This window comes from Anser cygnoides, chromosome 9 (genome assembly GCF_040182565.1).
Source record: "Anser cygnoides isolate HZ-2024a breed goose chromosome 9, Taihu_goose_T2T_genome, whole genome shotgun sequence".
In the NCBI taxonomy this organism is placed as follows: Eukaryota; Metazoa; Chordata; class Aves; order Anseriformes; family Anatidae; genus Anser; species Anser cygnoides.
The window spans coordinates 23,377,035-23,393,060 of NC_089881.1; positions in this window are offsets into that span (position 1 = coordinate 23,377,035).

Consider the following 16,026-nt stretch of genomic DNA (forward strand, 5'->3'; position numbering starts at 1 on the left):
CTGCAATACTTGAGGAATGATGGGCCAGCTGGAGTAAAATACCATTGATGTATTTTACAATAACAATTTGCATATTGATTAAAACCCATAATTTAGATTGCCTTAGGTTTGCTCTGAGCTGTTATACTGATACCTGCCAGCCTCTTAACTGTGGATGGAGGAAAATTACTTGTACTGTCAATAGCTGTTTACCTATATTAAAATAATTAGCAATCAGAGTGTACTCCACTGCCTTGCACACTGGGAGTCTAATTAACTTTCTTCTTTGGATTTATACATCTACTAGCAAATAAATGGAAAGCCATCCCATGGCCTCCATCACTGGAATGTGTCTGTCATTATTTTGGGAAGGCAAATACCAGTTCAAACAAGGACACGCTTTATGTCAGAGATTTGTCACTGTATCTTTTCAGTGCATCGTGCCATTATGCTCCCTTATTCAACACGGAGCATTATTCAACACGTTACACTGAGTGATGCACTGCAATGACAAAGTGTTAATCTCCATTAAAAATTTAAAAGACATACAGCTATTTTCATCTGGGGAAGCTGGTGCTGATTCATCTGCGGTCCTTCCCAGCTGAGGCAAAGTGGCAGCCGTAACTCCCAAGCTATTACACGTTACTGAAGGACCATCCTTCAGTTCAACTTCCAGCAGCAGAAGCTGGAGAGTAAAATTGCTTCATAAAAGAATGAAGTCCAGTGCTCTTTTTTTTAAAAAAAATAATATATTGCTATAAGAATATAGTATGACTTCCCTATTATTTGCAGGTGTTTGTCAGAGACTTAAGTACACTGGGCATCATTACAATCTCAGGCACAATTTTACTCAGGAAATGTATAAACGTACCTACTCCTCTCTGTGGGTGGGAGGGTTCCAGTTAATTCTGTAGCAGTTTCTGCTCATCTACTCAGGGTTTAGGGAAGCCACTCTTCCCTCCAGAGAGCAGAAGCAGGATTACACATGGACTGGTGAAGGCCGAGAATAAGAAACCTTTTTCTTCATGTTTACTGTAATATCCTTTTGTGATAGCATTCAAGTCATACTCCTATAAACATAAATAATGGTGCTTTTCACTAAGAAATGTATTAATCTGAATAATGGCAACATGAATAAAAGAAAAAGAGGGAAGAGGCTGATGGCAGAAAGCTTAGGGAGGACGGTGTAGGTGCTCTCAACCAGATGGATAGAGTGATATATACATGGATTGGTTGATTTTAAAAAGATGTGGAAATGCAGATTCATCTCATGCCTTTATCTTGGACACAGCAAATAAATCATGGTGACAACAAAGAGCTCAAAAGATCCATGCAATATTGGGAAATGTAGGGTAAGGCAAAAAGCAATGCAAATCCCAAGAAAACAAATAGCCTAACCTAGACCATGAGGAACTATGGATTCCCTGACCAAAGAAAACAAGACCATGAACAAATACAGTAAAAATGGAAGGTAAAAATCAAATATGGGAACAAAAAAGCCCATAGAAAATAAAAATGGAAAAGCTTTTCTTGTTTTAATTAAGAAAGATTGTGAGAAATGATGAAAAACATTACCATGAAAAATGTCTGAAAGTAACATAAATTGGTAAAAATGTTTGATGGGTGACAGCAAACAACTGTGTTGAAGAAAAAACATTTTTTAAAATCAGAAATAGAAGAAACAAAGACAAACAGTGAATTTATGTTACAGATCTGAGCACTCAGACATTCTCATGCAGTTATAAATAGGACATTTAAATAGGGTAGTTTGTGGGGCACGTAATTCCAGCTGACATGAGGAATTGTTGAAAAGCGCAAGGAAACCTGTGTGCTGCTTGTTAGAGTAACAGCTTGTGACTGCACTCAGAAACAATTCTCTTAAAGATCCAGTCTCCTTCTGTTACAAATAGCACAACAGAGGATTTTTGATTATTATGGGGAGTGCCACAGGTGATTATAAATAATGGTAGGCAGATATGAATGCACTGTCACAAAAATTTTAAGTGTAAAGAATGTAAGAAATCATACCTAATGCAGAAGAAGCATAGCAAATATTTTTTTGAGGATAATTAAAAAAAAAAAGACAATAAAAATAGTAGAGCATTTTATTTATTTTATTTTATTTTATTTTATTTTATTTTTTATTATTTTTTATTATTATTTTTTAAAGATTGATCTTTAGAATCACGAAAGATAAAGATCATGTTCTGCAATATGCCAACACTGTATTGAGCAAACATGCTTTGACCCCATTAGCACAATGACAAGCCAAACTTATAATTAGATTTGGCATAGTACTAGCATGGCTTTTGGTTGTCTTGATGCATGAGTCAGGTCCTGTAAGAATACACCGTACATTGAAATGCAACGTATAAACATTCCCAGAGACATCTAGCACCTTGTACCATTGCTCAATACATTATTGTAAAGGTAGCATTCTTCAGCATCTACAAATGATACTCCTAGATGGACATCCAGATTTACAGCCCCTTACAGAAGTGAAATATATGTCATTATGGATTTACAAGCCTCTTTCCTACATTTTGTCCGTGGTTACATATTGCCTAGCAATGCATCTTGCAGGTGTTACTGTAATATAAAAATGAATATTGAATGATTAGGAGAATAATGATAGTAAGAATTAAGGATTTTTCCTTGTGACTCACATCACAGTTTAACTGTTGTTGTTTTCCTGTGTAAATGCTACTACTGGGAAGGCAGTTTTAGGAAAGCTCAGAAAAATCCATACTATTAATTTTAACTCTATATGAATCTCTGACTATGAAAGCAATAAAAAAAATATTCTAGTCATAAACTAATATCTATATGTATACTTATATATTTTTAAAAATCTAAAAGAAAAATGTGAAAGTTACTGTTACTTAGAAGGAGTTTAGCCTCAGAGGTGAGGAAAGCTAAGACTGTAAACTAGAATTGATGCCCTGGCTCTAAGCAAGCTGGTGTTTCTTCTCTGGGATCAGCTGTGGGATCAGGTGTGTGCCTCATGAGGGAAGCTATAAAAGTGGGTTATGGGACACAGGTCAAGACATTTTGTGGAGCTGATCAAGCAGATGCTGTGATAGGAAGCCAGAGGATGAGGGTAAGGAAGCAGATGCTAAGTAGAGCTTGCTCAGGGTTGGAGCACGGTACTGGTGGGGCTCTGTCTGCAATCTGAGAGCTTGTCAGGGAGGGTTAAAGGAAATAGGGTTTTATATTGAGACACAGCAAAGGCACAAATTCTTCTTACATCTTTGAAAAATTGCTAAGGAGCGAAAATAAAACTTGTTAGTCTTCACTCTTCTTCAAAACCTCTGTTTCATGTATTTTCATACCTATTAGAAAACCTGCTTTAAGCTTCTATTTTCTTTCTTTCTAGGAGTTATTTGTAATCTGGATGGCTAACTTGATCCCTCTACTATAGTTTACCACACCATTAATTATCAGGGAAACAAAACCAGGAAGTGAAAATTAAGTTTTTAATAATAATAATAAGCTTGACCTCATGAGTTGAGTTTGTTAGATAAATTTGGCTGTATTACCTGGCTGAGTGAAAAGTGGGCCGAGTTAGAAGGGGGTATAGCTTATTTGAATTTAACCAGGATTTGATACAACTCTTGAAAACCTATTGGGTTGTGTAATTTAAATTAGTACAAGGCTAACTCATTTCTGGAAACAGGCTGAATGCAAGTAGCAGGCAGTGTTAGACCCTGCTGTGCTGGGAGATGTCCTGTAAGGCATTTCAGGCTTGGGTTTAAGCTTGTGAATTTCATGACTAGTCTGGGAGTGGGAGTAAATGTCAGCTTGTTGAATTTCTAGTCTGATATTAAACTAGACAACTCCTGCCCCAAAACAGGGACTTAATGTAAGAGAGCCAGGGAGATCAGGCATATGGGAAGAACACACAAAATGAGATCCTTCTGATATAAACAGTTTAGAACACACTCTGAATGACTGGTAGAAACCTGAGGAGCAGTAGTGCTTGCAGTGTGGCTCAGAGAAATGTAATCAGCCCTGCAAAGTGATTTAGAAAATAATCCCAATACAACCCCCAAAGCCCTTGTTTACGAATCACACCTGAGCAGTGTGGAGGGAGCACTTTCTCCCTAGAGCAGCAGCCTCAGCTGCATCTTGATATAGTGGCATTTTGTAGGCATAGCAAGATAAACCATGAGCCATTTGATGGTGTCCAGAGAAGGCAGAGTTCAGAGGCTTGAGAGAGCTTGAGTATCCTCTTAGGAAAGACAGGAGGAGATAAGTTGCTTCCTTTGCTTCTCTTTGTATTATTAGAAGGCTATGGTGGGATTCCAGATTCCTGGTACTCACCATGCGCAAACATTGCCCGGCTATGTACCACCTCTCCCTGCTTACTGAAAGGAGGAAAGTCACCATTCTTCATTTTTTTTAAAAACTGTATTTCCTATTAATCATGTGATCATGTACAGGAAATGTCTGAAGGTTTAAGAAGAAGAGATTCTATGGGTCTCTAACTGCACTCCTCTTCCAAGTATTGAAATCAAGTGTTATTTTCCTTATAGAGAAGGCACCTTCTGACTTTAATGACAGCTTGAGAAAAAGAAGCTTATAAAATCCACTTGGAAAGTTGCTTGCTGATTCATGTAACAACAACTGGTGTTTGAAATGGAGCTAATTAATATTCTCATTATGATAATCACCTTCAACATTTCCCTTTATTTTTCCAGGCTCTCTCTTTAGCTATCTGTCTCTGAGATAAGAAAATTATTATCAGTGTATCAGCCCAGATACATTTCAGGCAAAGAATAGCAAGAATTAATTCTGGTCTGTCTGAGGAGAGTACAATTAGGAAGCCTTCATGATGAGACTAAATCTCCAGATGATTCAATCAGATATACTCAGTTCAGACTGCTATGAAAATTTAGTACTCTGTTCACTTTCCAAAATGCACTTAGAAATAAACTCCACTATGGGGGGAAAAGTATTCTACTTGTAAATAATCTGAAACAAAGCAGTCATTTTGTAATCATGGAAACTTGTTTGCAAAGTTGAAGCTAAAATATATGGGTCTTTGAATATATGGATTTTTTTTGCCTTTGCATAAATATTCATTGTATTGGTTCAGTGCAATATTTCCAAAAGATACAAGATTAAGATATCAAAAGTTCTTTGACCCCTCATTTTTCACATTTTCTCTGCTGCTTGGACCTATGATCAAGAATAATTATAATAGATGGTAATGTCTGAATTAGTTTCACTGGAAACTGATTTGGGTAGCATTATCCAGGCTTTTACACATGTATGGTTTGTCATGAATTTTGTAAAGAATTCGGGGGGGGGGGGGGGGGGGGGGAAGCTTCAGATTTGATTGATGTTGTCTAAAAAAAACAGATGAGTTTCTCTGACGTCCACCTTGTCTTTGACTGTCCAGAACTGTGAGTAACTTTTTGTTCCTGATCCCCTGGAGATCATGACTGTAACTAATGAATACAACCATTAAAAGATTCCACTGCCCAAAATTCTTGGAAATGAAGAAAGAATAAAAAACAGCTAGGCTTCTAAACCATGTCAAATAATGGGAGAGTGACTTAAAAAGAGCTATTCATATCTTTGAAAACTCTTCCTTCTGAGCCATTTTGGAAAAATGGTCAACAAGCAATTCCACCCATGTTGTCTTGGACTGGTCCCTTTTAGTACAAGGTCTTGAATTCTGGAGCAGTTTGTAATAGATAACTCTAAAAGTGGTTGTTTAGTAGACTTGAAAATAACATGGAAGCAACAGAAGGACAGTCAAGTCATAGGAGAAGTGTTTGTACATTGCATAGTTTTGCTGGAACTTAATCCTCTGTATTGAAGATGGAGTACCTCAGTAAGATCAGTCAGATGAGGGCTTGCTAGTATGAAATACAAACAGACCTATCTGGAAATCTGTTGAAGTAAGCCACAAACCTGATATCTGTTAAAAGAAAAACAAAACTCCCATACACTTGACTTAATAGACTCCGCCAAGAACTCATTGCTGCACCATCGCCTTTGTTTTCTGCAAATGTCATCCAACATTGTGTTTCACGTTTGCATTTTGTGCTTTGTTTACTCTTGTTTAGTTTGGAGTTTCAGATTCAGGCAACCCCCAAAATACAGCATAAAACATGCATAAGGCAAAGGAACGCTATGAGGCTTCCTCAACTGGTTTCTCTAAGAAACTGAAATATTTTTCTGGTTTCAAACAACAAACCAGCAAACGCTTGCAAGTTTCTTGCGAAATTGTCAGCTCCCAAACCAATAGGAAACAGAAATCCAGAGCAAAAAGTTATGGCAAAACTTTCATGTGTGCTTTCCATGCTTTGTCTAGAGGCAAAAATTCAGATGCCAAAGTTTTTCTGTTACAAGCCTGTCAGTCTATTTTCACCTTCAAGATTATCTCTTTTCAATTAATCTATTTAGCTGTTATATTCTTCAAGTTCATACAAGAACGCAAAATGTTTTAAGGCATAAATAAACTTTTCTGCAACTGATCAACTATAGAAAAAATTCTGGGAAGGTATTTTTATATAACCTAGTGTAGAATTTGTCTGTGATCTAATATGCCCATATAAAACTTACTTTCATCCCCTGCCCTGAAGTCCTAGTTTTGAGATTCCTTTAGCTGAATAAATTAGATCTTACATTATGGAAACAAGGGTCTACTCCTTAAATAACTTGAAGTAGAGACTTTTTGAGGATTTTAGATTTAATGGTAAAGAACTATTCTATCATTTCATAAAGTTGGCTATTGGTTTGTAGTTCAAAGAAGAAAATATTTGAAACAGGTACTTAGTGAATGGAGTGGAAGATTTACTATCAGATTGGCTTTTTGTAATGGCACATACTTTTCATTAAAAAGAAACAGCAAATGAAGATAATGAAATATTTACTTAAAATGAATTGAAGAATTTTGTTGTTACCTTTTGTTGCCTGTTAAATTCGGTACTAATTTTAGCATTAATCTAGTGCTAATTTTGACAATTAACGTTTGTACTTTTAGAAATGTATTGTAATAATTTACATCTTTGCACAGTATTTTATAAAGGTATTAACTCTACAATTTGCAAGAAAAAGGGTGAGTGGCTGGACAAAATCACAGAGCTAGCTAAGTCCAAATGCAAATTTCACACTCATCTGCGAGTGAAAGCTGTTTAACGCAAATGTATCATCCAAAGTACATCTCCCTGCAGGAAGATGACCCAGGGATGACATCATTAAGGATCTCACTAACTAGTCTGGTTTGTTCCTGCTGCTGAGGCAGCTCCTGGCTGTATTAACTGCCCGTCTAGAGCTGCTTTGCTGTGTGGCAGGAGTGGGAAACCTGCTGGGAAGCTCAGTGGTGGGTTAGTAATAAATGGGCAATAGAAGTGCTACTTGTATGATGGGCTTACTTCAGAGTGAATAAAGCTACCTGGCTTCAGCAGAAGAGAAAGAATAGATGAAGAAATCTAAGTTGATTCAAAAGAGAATAATGAAGTTGCTAAATGACAAATTTGTCAGAGATTTCTGTACAATTGAATCATCTTCTTGTACTCCAAATGCAACTTTCATTCATTAAATGCACTGACAGCACGCTGGTCTAAGTTATATATGTCCTTAAGAAAATAAGTCTTTTTCTTTTTAAAACTATGGATTATTTATCTGCTCTTTGTTATTTTGTCAAAGCTAGAACCTATCTGTGTTGATGGGAATTGGTCTAGCTCTTAAAAGTTTTTTGATTGTTATGCCTATTTTTAATTAAACATTCTCAAAGAAATTTTAAACCTAAATCTTCTGGGACTATATCAGGAAAAACACGTCACACCATATATGATTTCCTTCTCCTTCTTCCCATGTGCACACTTTTCCCCTGAGGGTAACTTGAATATGCTTTTATCTAGTTTTATCAGGCTGTTCTACAGCTGAGCACTCTGCAATATTGGATTCTAGATAAAATTATCTTTAAATAAGTCAAGTACTTGGCAACAGCACTCTTTCTAATATTTTTAGAAGCTGCTAGTAGTATGGGGCATGAACAGGTGAATATTATAAGAGACTTATAGTAGTTATAAGGAAAAATAAAAAATATATTTTTAAATATGTATTTTCGTTGTGGGTTGGCTTTTCCCCAGGTATTTGTATGATCAAACTGTCCCCTGAGAAATGCTTACTGTAAGAGGGAATTTCTACAAAAAGCCTGGTTATGACTGACCATTTGTGGAACTTACAGCATAGCTAAGAAACTCACTAAATACAGTAGTATTTAACCCCCCCCAAATTTTTAAGCTCATAATAACAGACAAAAATATATTTTAATATTATTAACACGTAACAGACCACAGAAATAGGGCAGATATTAAAACCCCTAGCCAGAAATCTGGCAAGTCTTCAATTAAAACAAGTGGAAACAAAAATCTGCCTCCATTCTTTGTATCTCAGCACCTGCTCTTATGACTATGGGAAAATAATAAATAAATTCAAATTTTGCAAACAGCCAATAAATCTTATATTAGCTACATGGGAACTATGATTCTGTTGAGACCTGAGTGAGCCAGAAAGAAAAAGCTTGAGAATTTTCTATAATTTCCCAACCCACTTATTTTCCAACTCTCCCAGAGTGTTTCAAAGCCTTTGAGAACATGAATAGCTCTTCCTGTTTTAGAGAATCATATTCATCCAGTTGAGAAAGGGAAATTTCCTGAATGTGATTATGTGGTTAGCCACAGCTGACCAAGGAAAATCACATGCAGGTTTTGGAGTACTGATGCAGGTTTGGAACACTGATGTTCAATAAGCAAAACACATTGGAGGGAGCAAATATTACATTAGCCCAAATAACAAATTTAAACAACTGAAGATGTGTTCATGAATATTTCATGAACTGAAGATGAAACTAAGTTTGACAAATTATTAATTTTCCATTTCTGATAATAAGCATTTTCATTTCATGTTTCATGTGATTTTATCCCTGAACTTTAATAATAAATTGTGTATTAAGAAATATTGGAGAATTAATTCATTCATAATGTATGAAGAAGGGAAAAAAATGACTTGCCTTTGAGTTTGGAAAATCATTTCTTATTTCTTTTAGTAGATAGTTCCTTAAAATCACCTATCCATGTCACTGTATCTGTGTGGAAATGAAATCTGTTACACTGCTGTAAATACAATATGTTGTTAGTGAAAAAAATATCTGAAACTTCATTACTTTTTAAAAAATGTATGATTCAAGTGTAGTCTTCTACACTGCTTTATGGAACAGGGCTAAGATCTCTTTGTTCCTCCTTACTGTAAAGTTCATTAAAATGTCAAGCATATATTAAGCATTGTTGCCCTTTTTGACCTTAACAATTTACTAATATTTGAACTATTGGCAGGATTGATCTCTGCTGAAAAACTGTTTGCTGAGAAATTGATTGCATGCTAATGATGTAACAGTCCTTATGGTATAAAATTTTCAGAAATTCTTGTTCTCTGAGCCTTTGTGGGAGTCAGAATACTCCAGATCTGATTAGCTGTATCTCATGGCGCTCAGGGTAACCTGTCACTACAGCTTCTCGAGATTGTATTGTAATTCCATCATCATTCTTTCCTTACTTTCCATAACTTCCTGTTGAAGTCCCCTCAGAGAGGGGAAATCCTTCTAATGCCCCCCGTGTTCTCTGTAAGACACAGCTCTTTGTGGTAAATCCAGAAGTGTGCCCGTTCCACTTGCAGTCTGTGATACCACCAAATCCAAGACCCACAAGACAGCAAATGCCACTCTTCCTGCTTACATATGTGAAATTTAATACCCTCCTGACCATTTTTGTTCTGTGTACTCTGACTGCACGCTTTTCTCTTCAAATCCCAAGCTAAATTTCTTCCTGTCTCTTTTCTTGTGCAGGCAATCTTCACTTCTTTCCTTCATCAAAAACTGAAAGGCAGTACCAGCTCCACCTGGCTATCAGCTATGTGGGAGGTAAGTCAGATACAATTGAACTACAAGGTGTGTGCTTCCAATGGCAGACATTTTTGCACCTTCACGGAAAAAACTTACAAAACAATTATTTATATAAAGAGAAATACCTTCTACGGTGCTGCTTAAGAGTGTCTTAAAACAAAAGCTATACACTTGAGGGCAATGAAATAGTTGTTTTTATCTCAATTTTACTTTATGCTGTTCTTTGATCTAACATGAAAATCATTACAACTTATGAGATAAGGCAGCAGACAAGACCCTGGGGGATTCTTAGTTATGTAACAGTACATTCAATTCATTATTTTGTGACTCTCTTCCTCAAATAGCTTTCTGAGAGATCAAGTTAGTCAAAGCTACCATGGGTTTTTAGCTTTACTAAAATCTACCGTATTACATGCTCAGTGAATTTCCACAGCTTTTGTTCGAGTCACTGACAGCACCTGTCATTTGCCTTTTTATGTCTTGAAAGCTGCTGGTGGCAGCATAATCAAAGATGCTGAGTAAAAATATATGTCCAGAGCAGTGGCCCATAAAAGGCTCCATATATTTTAGCATAGACTGTATGTGTTGTAACCTATAGTGTATTTTTTCTTGTATGTATCAACATTTATTGCACAATCAGGTATCTAGTCAAGTTAGTAATAGAGAAGTGCTGTTAAGGTAGAAAATGAAACTGAAACTTTCATTTTTTACTTGGAAAGGAGGAGGAAATGTTTGCTTAACCAGTTGAATATTATAGCTTAGGAAAAAAAAGGTCACCTTCTCTTCTGAGATGTTAGTAGCAAAATGCTGATGTTCCAGGGCTTATTACTTACTGCTCACTTCACAATGGTTATAAAAGTGCCAAGATTAAGGAACTAGTGTTTCCACTACAGCAGAAAATCCCATCTCTCCAGTATCACATTTGAATCCAGGAAAACAATTTTTACCTCTTCTACCTTCTGCCCCATAAAGAAAAATAAGTATCAATATTTTTGATTTTTTGAATAAAAAAGCTTGAAATTTCATTTCTAAACTTTTGCTTTAATCTATGGTTTGTGTAAAGAAACAATTAGAGAATAGACATCTTCAGAAGATAGACTTCTGTTTTGTTCACTCTGACTTCAGCCATGAAGATGTCCAGTGAAGTACTTGTAATATGTGCCCTGCAGAAGATGGCATAGGGTGGTCCCCTCCAGCTCTTCTGTCCTAACAGGAGGAAACAAAGGACGGAGGAAAGTTGTGCTCTATGCCCACTATCAATGGGGAAAGGGCTCTTGTTTAGAGAGTAGAGCTATTAATACAAATATTTTCCTCCTCTCCTACCTGTGGACCATGTCTTGTAACATCTCTATATGGTTGATTACAAAGGGCAACGTTATTGGACTGGATGATGATGATAGAGGAAAACTGAAGATACTTTTTTTCCTGGTCATTAGTAATGAAACACACAGTTGACTACTATAAAGCCTAAGGGATGGTTTAAATAGAGAAATAATAATGCTGTCTTCAAGGTTATAATCTTTCTAGGTCTACAAGCACCATACTTTGTAGATGAAATGCAGCTGAGGAGGGTCTGCAGACTGGTGAAGAAGTAAGTGTTGCTGCTGTGTAGAGAGAGCACCTTCTACATCTGTGAGGAAGCACTGGAGAAAGACCAGAAAATGTTAAAGTACGGGGCTGGGCCTTACCTGCTGCTCAGAGACAGGTAGTTACCTTTGGAACCAAACTTGTCTTTGGAGGGGAAGTATTCAGTGAATCATTGGACATGGCTGAAGCTGATGATTTTCCACACTGAGTGGTCACGAGCAGAAAATGCTGTATTTTAGAGTCAAAAAAGCATATTATTTTTCTGTAATAATACTATAAAGTCACCTGTCATACATAGACCGTATCATGAAATACTTTAGTCTTCCCTTCTCTGAACGCAATATACTTTTGAGGAATGAATCTTTGGTAAAGTAATAGCCTAGCGTACTGCAGGCAAGAACATGCAGTTTTCTGTACATTAACTGTGAACAGCAGCCACTATTCATTAAATATGTTATATACTCTGAGGCTATGAATGCTTGTTTTTTTTCAGCACCAGTTGTCATTAGATCTTTGGACAGGAATATTCTTCAGATTTCTATAAACAAAGTAGATTTTGTGATCAGATTTTGCTAGCAGATTTATTCCTTCCATTCAAAGAATTATTTTTGTTTGGCTAAATGAAATGTTGAGAGGTGCACGTGCTATAAACCACAGCACAATCCAGTGGGAATGGCTTCTTGTTCCGTGACTTCTGTAACTCACCTGATCAAATTCCATAATAAGGATATAATTTTTGTGTTCTCATTCAAGACTTGGAATGTATTATGGGGTATTTTTTAATTACATGCCAAAAGATTTTTTTCTTTGTATGTTTTCAAGATTTCAGCTACATCAGAAGATGTGAACAGAGTGATAACTCTGATCCTCAGGACATCAGAAGAAAAAGCTGCTACCTCCTAGCAACAATACCTTCATATGCTTCAAGTCAGTAAACTTCTACGTGTTTGAAACCCAATCTGGATTGCCACCCACTGAGGTTCTGTATATTTTACTTACATGTTTGTTTGCTTGGTTATTTCAGGGACAGAGAAAAAAGTAGCAGTATTCAGGGAATTCCTACACTCTGCCATTTGGGATACATAGTAATTCTGGGATGCAACGGATCATCTTAAAGGTATATAGAAAAGTATTTTTCAATGTATTGCATGCATTTTAATCTGTGAGAGTACAGGTAACTGTTCACAGGAAACTCATAATTTGCATTATTTTTTTCTAAGGGTTTTGGAAGGCATAAAAATTCCTTTTAAAGGCTTTCCCATAAAAGTCTAGCCTACTGGGAAGAGGAGGAAAAAAGGGGGTGGAATTTCTGCACATCTAAATGACAATCTTGGAAATGTAAGCTTTTGCCACTATAAGCAACAGTTTGTGAATCTTTTGTAACATTCATAAGGGACCATAGAATATTTCTAGGAAAGAAAAGTAGGTTAGACTAAGTTGTACAATATCCACAAAGGCTCTGAATGATGCAAGCACTTGCATTTTTCTAAACTGGCAGGAAATATAAGAATCACTTGACAGAATCAGTTGGAATAATCAGTAGGTTATAGTAAATCTAAGTAAAAACATGGCTAAGAGTTTTTAAAAAATAAAGGTTGTCCTTTCTTTAACACAGTCAGCACTATCCTTTATTCATATTTTCTTATATCTTTATTTCCCTTTATATAGAATGCAATTTGAGTTCAATGCTGTCCCTACATTTCGATTTCCTCAATTTTGGAGGTAGAAACCCTGTATGGACAAGGGTTAAATACTTCTAAGAATAAAAAATGGTGAAGTTAATATAAACTACTTCTGACAGTTCTACTTGAAAAATGTCAGTCTTTAAACGTATCTATTTACAAGTCTGGAATACTGTTGAACTTGAGGTCTTATTTCAAATATCCAATAAGAGCATGCTAGACTTTTTTCTCTTTAAAAGTGAATTATTTCACTGATAGAATTTTAATTGTGTGGGAGCTGCGACAAAAGCTCCCAGTGACTCCAGAGCTGTCATGGTGGCCAGTATGGTTCTTTCGCAGAACCTGGGCCATGGACAGGAACAAGTAGGAGGAGGCACCTGTGCTCAGTTACCTGTTGTTGTCCATCCTTTATAACTTCAGGAGTAGATATATTTCCAGTTTGTGTTCATTTTGGAAAAAACTTTCATTAGGGATAGGGTGTGTTTCCAGTCCTGATGAATGATCCGCATGCATCTGAAGTTGGTTTAGAATACATTGCATTTCTAATGTCGTTGCTGTGTTTCAAATTGAAATGTCACAAATATGTTTTGGAGGAAGGTACTTTGCTTTTTTGGGGGGGTATTAGACATCATTACCTGTGCAATGGTTCTTAGGTTCCTCTGTGACTCCATTACACTGTTTGCTGAGGTGCATATGTTTTCCAATACCTAGTTTTGAGGAGTGATCAGAAACATAAATTTGCTTTGAGGTAGTGCTTATATTTCAGAAAAAAAATGAATAAGTAAAGACCTGTTCTCAACTTGCACTGGGAGTACAATTGTTTGAAGGGTAGAAAGGTTTAAAACACTGACCATATAAATACAGAAAAATAAGCTACAACAAGCTAGCTGAGCTTGTTGCAGCAAAGGGCAGTTCAGCCTGCAGGAAACAGAAGCTGCCAGCTGGCCCCAGATTTCCCATGCTGAAGAGCAGTCCTGCACTTGTGCAAGCCATGAGACAGGTGTGAAGGTCCAGATTAGGGACAGTAACGTGCTGCAAAGACATCTATTCTTGCAGGAAGATTTCTCCAAGCATCCTTTGGAAGTAGGTTGCAGCTACTTTGCTGCATAGGGAGGTACCAAAAGATAATCATCAAACATTGCTTCTATCATCTGTTACTTCGGTTTCCTTCCTTGGAAGAAGCCATTAAGGCTAAAAGTTTTCCTGAAAAGTATTTCCTTAGCAGAATTTCTTTGAGTGACCAAGCACTCCCTTAGGTTAAAGGCTCCTTATTTAATCAAGTAATGCTCAAGTCAAAACAAACCCTAGAATAAGTCTTAGTACACTATGATCACCTTGCTGCTTTTTAATTTAGAAATAGCAGTAGCCTAGTTCAGCTTTATTTTATCCTTCTCCTATTATGTTATTGCAGTGCTGGAGATAAATCAGTCTTATGGAAGCATGCGTTGTATATTTCAAGGGATTGTGAACCAAAGGTTAGTCTGAGAGGGAGAAAATAAAATTTCATCCCTAGAACTGCCAGTATGAGGACTACGGCTTAAGGAAAAGAGCACTCAAATTACTAAAAGAAACTGTGAGTCCATGGTAGTAATTTCTTCACAGGCAGAATTAAAAAAAAAAAACAGATCTCCTTGCAATGAGAGGCTGTAGTTATTTACACTGTCTGGGAAAGCTTCTACTTTCCCAGGTATTAGCCATCAGCAAGACCATTTTAAATGTGTCACCTTCTACCATATGTTCCCTTAGGAAAATAAAAATTTTAAGCATAATACTGTTTTAAAAAAAAATAAAATTCATTGCTTAATTTGGCAGTTTGCAAAACATGGCATTTGTGAGAAGCTGGCACAACAATTGTCGAAGTGTCTATATCAATACAAGGATGTAAAACAAACTCCCTGGCAGCAGCATGCACAGCTGTGTGTGCCCACTCCCTCCTGCCTCTTCCTACCATGTAGTACTTTTTTGGTCTGAACTGTTTTTTGATTGGAAGGGGGGATGTGAGATTGGAAATGTCTTATAAAAAAAGAAAAGACCTTTAAAATGCAGCTAATGCTTCTGCAAAACAATTCTTCACAAATTTGACAGTTGCTTAAAAAAAAAAAAAACAACCTGCCACTTAGCAATGTGGTGCATGGACATGGGTGGAACAGCTAATACTAATTAAAGCATCTCTGCTGTGCTTCATATCAGCCTGTTTTGTTGCAGCTGGGATACTGAGCAGATCTTGGAGGTCATTTTTATTGTGGACAGCCTACTGCAAAATAAGTGTATGTTCTAGGTAATAGGGAGGCTTGCCTATCAAGGTAGGGATACTTTCTTGAAATAGCACTCTTTAGGAAGCTCAGACCCTCAATTCTTGCAAATTATGGTCAGTTTTCATAAGAGGGTCTCAAATTGCAAGGATTTTATTCAGCTTAAGAGTTTACCGATTTGCAGAGTGGGTTCACCTGGGCTCCTAAGGATATCATCACTGAGTTGCAGATCTTTAAAACAGAATAAAAGAAACAACTGAAATAAAATTAGGTTGCTTATGGCTGCACAAGCAGTTCATATGCATTCCAATGTTAACTATAATGTTTCTTTTAATATCATTTACTTGCATATTTTTTGGAGTATTATACAGCTTGAAAATTCTTAGCAGGCATTTGAAAACTATTATACATTATTACTTCCTTAAAAGCATACACTTAAATCAGGTCACCCAGCTGTTTAGCATCTGATAACAAGATTAAAGGGATTGATTGTACTCTGTAAGACTGCAAATACCTATTAATCTAGGAGACCTTGGAAGTTAATCAAAATGATATTTCTCTTCTGAATATGATATAAACAGTTGAAAATACATTTGTAATTTGCAAT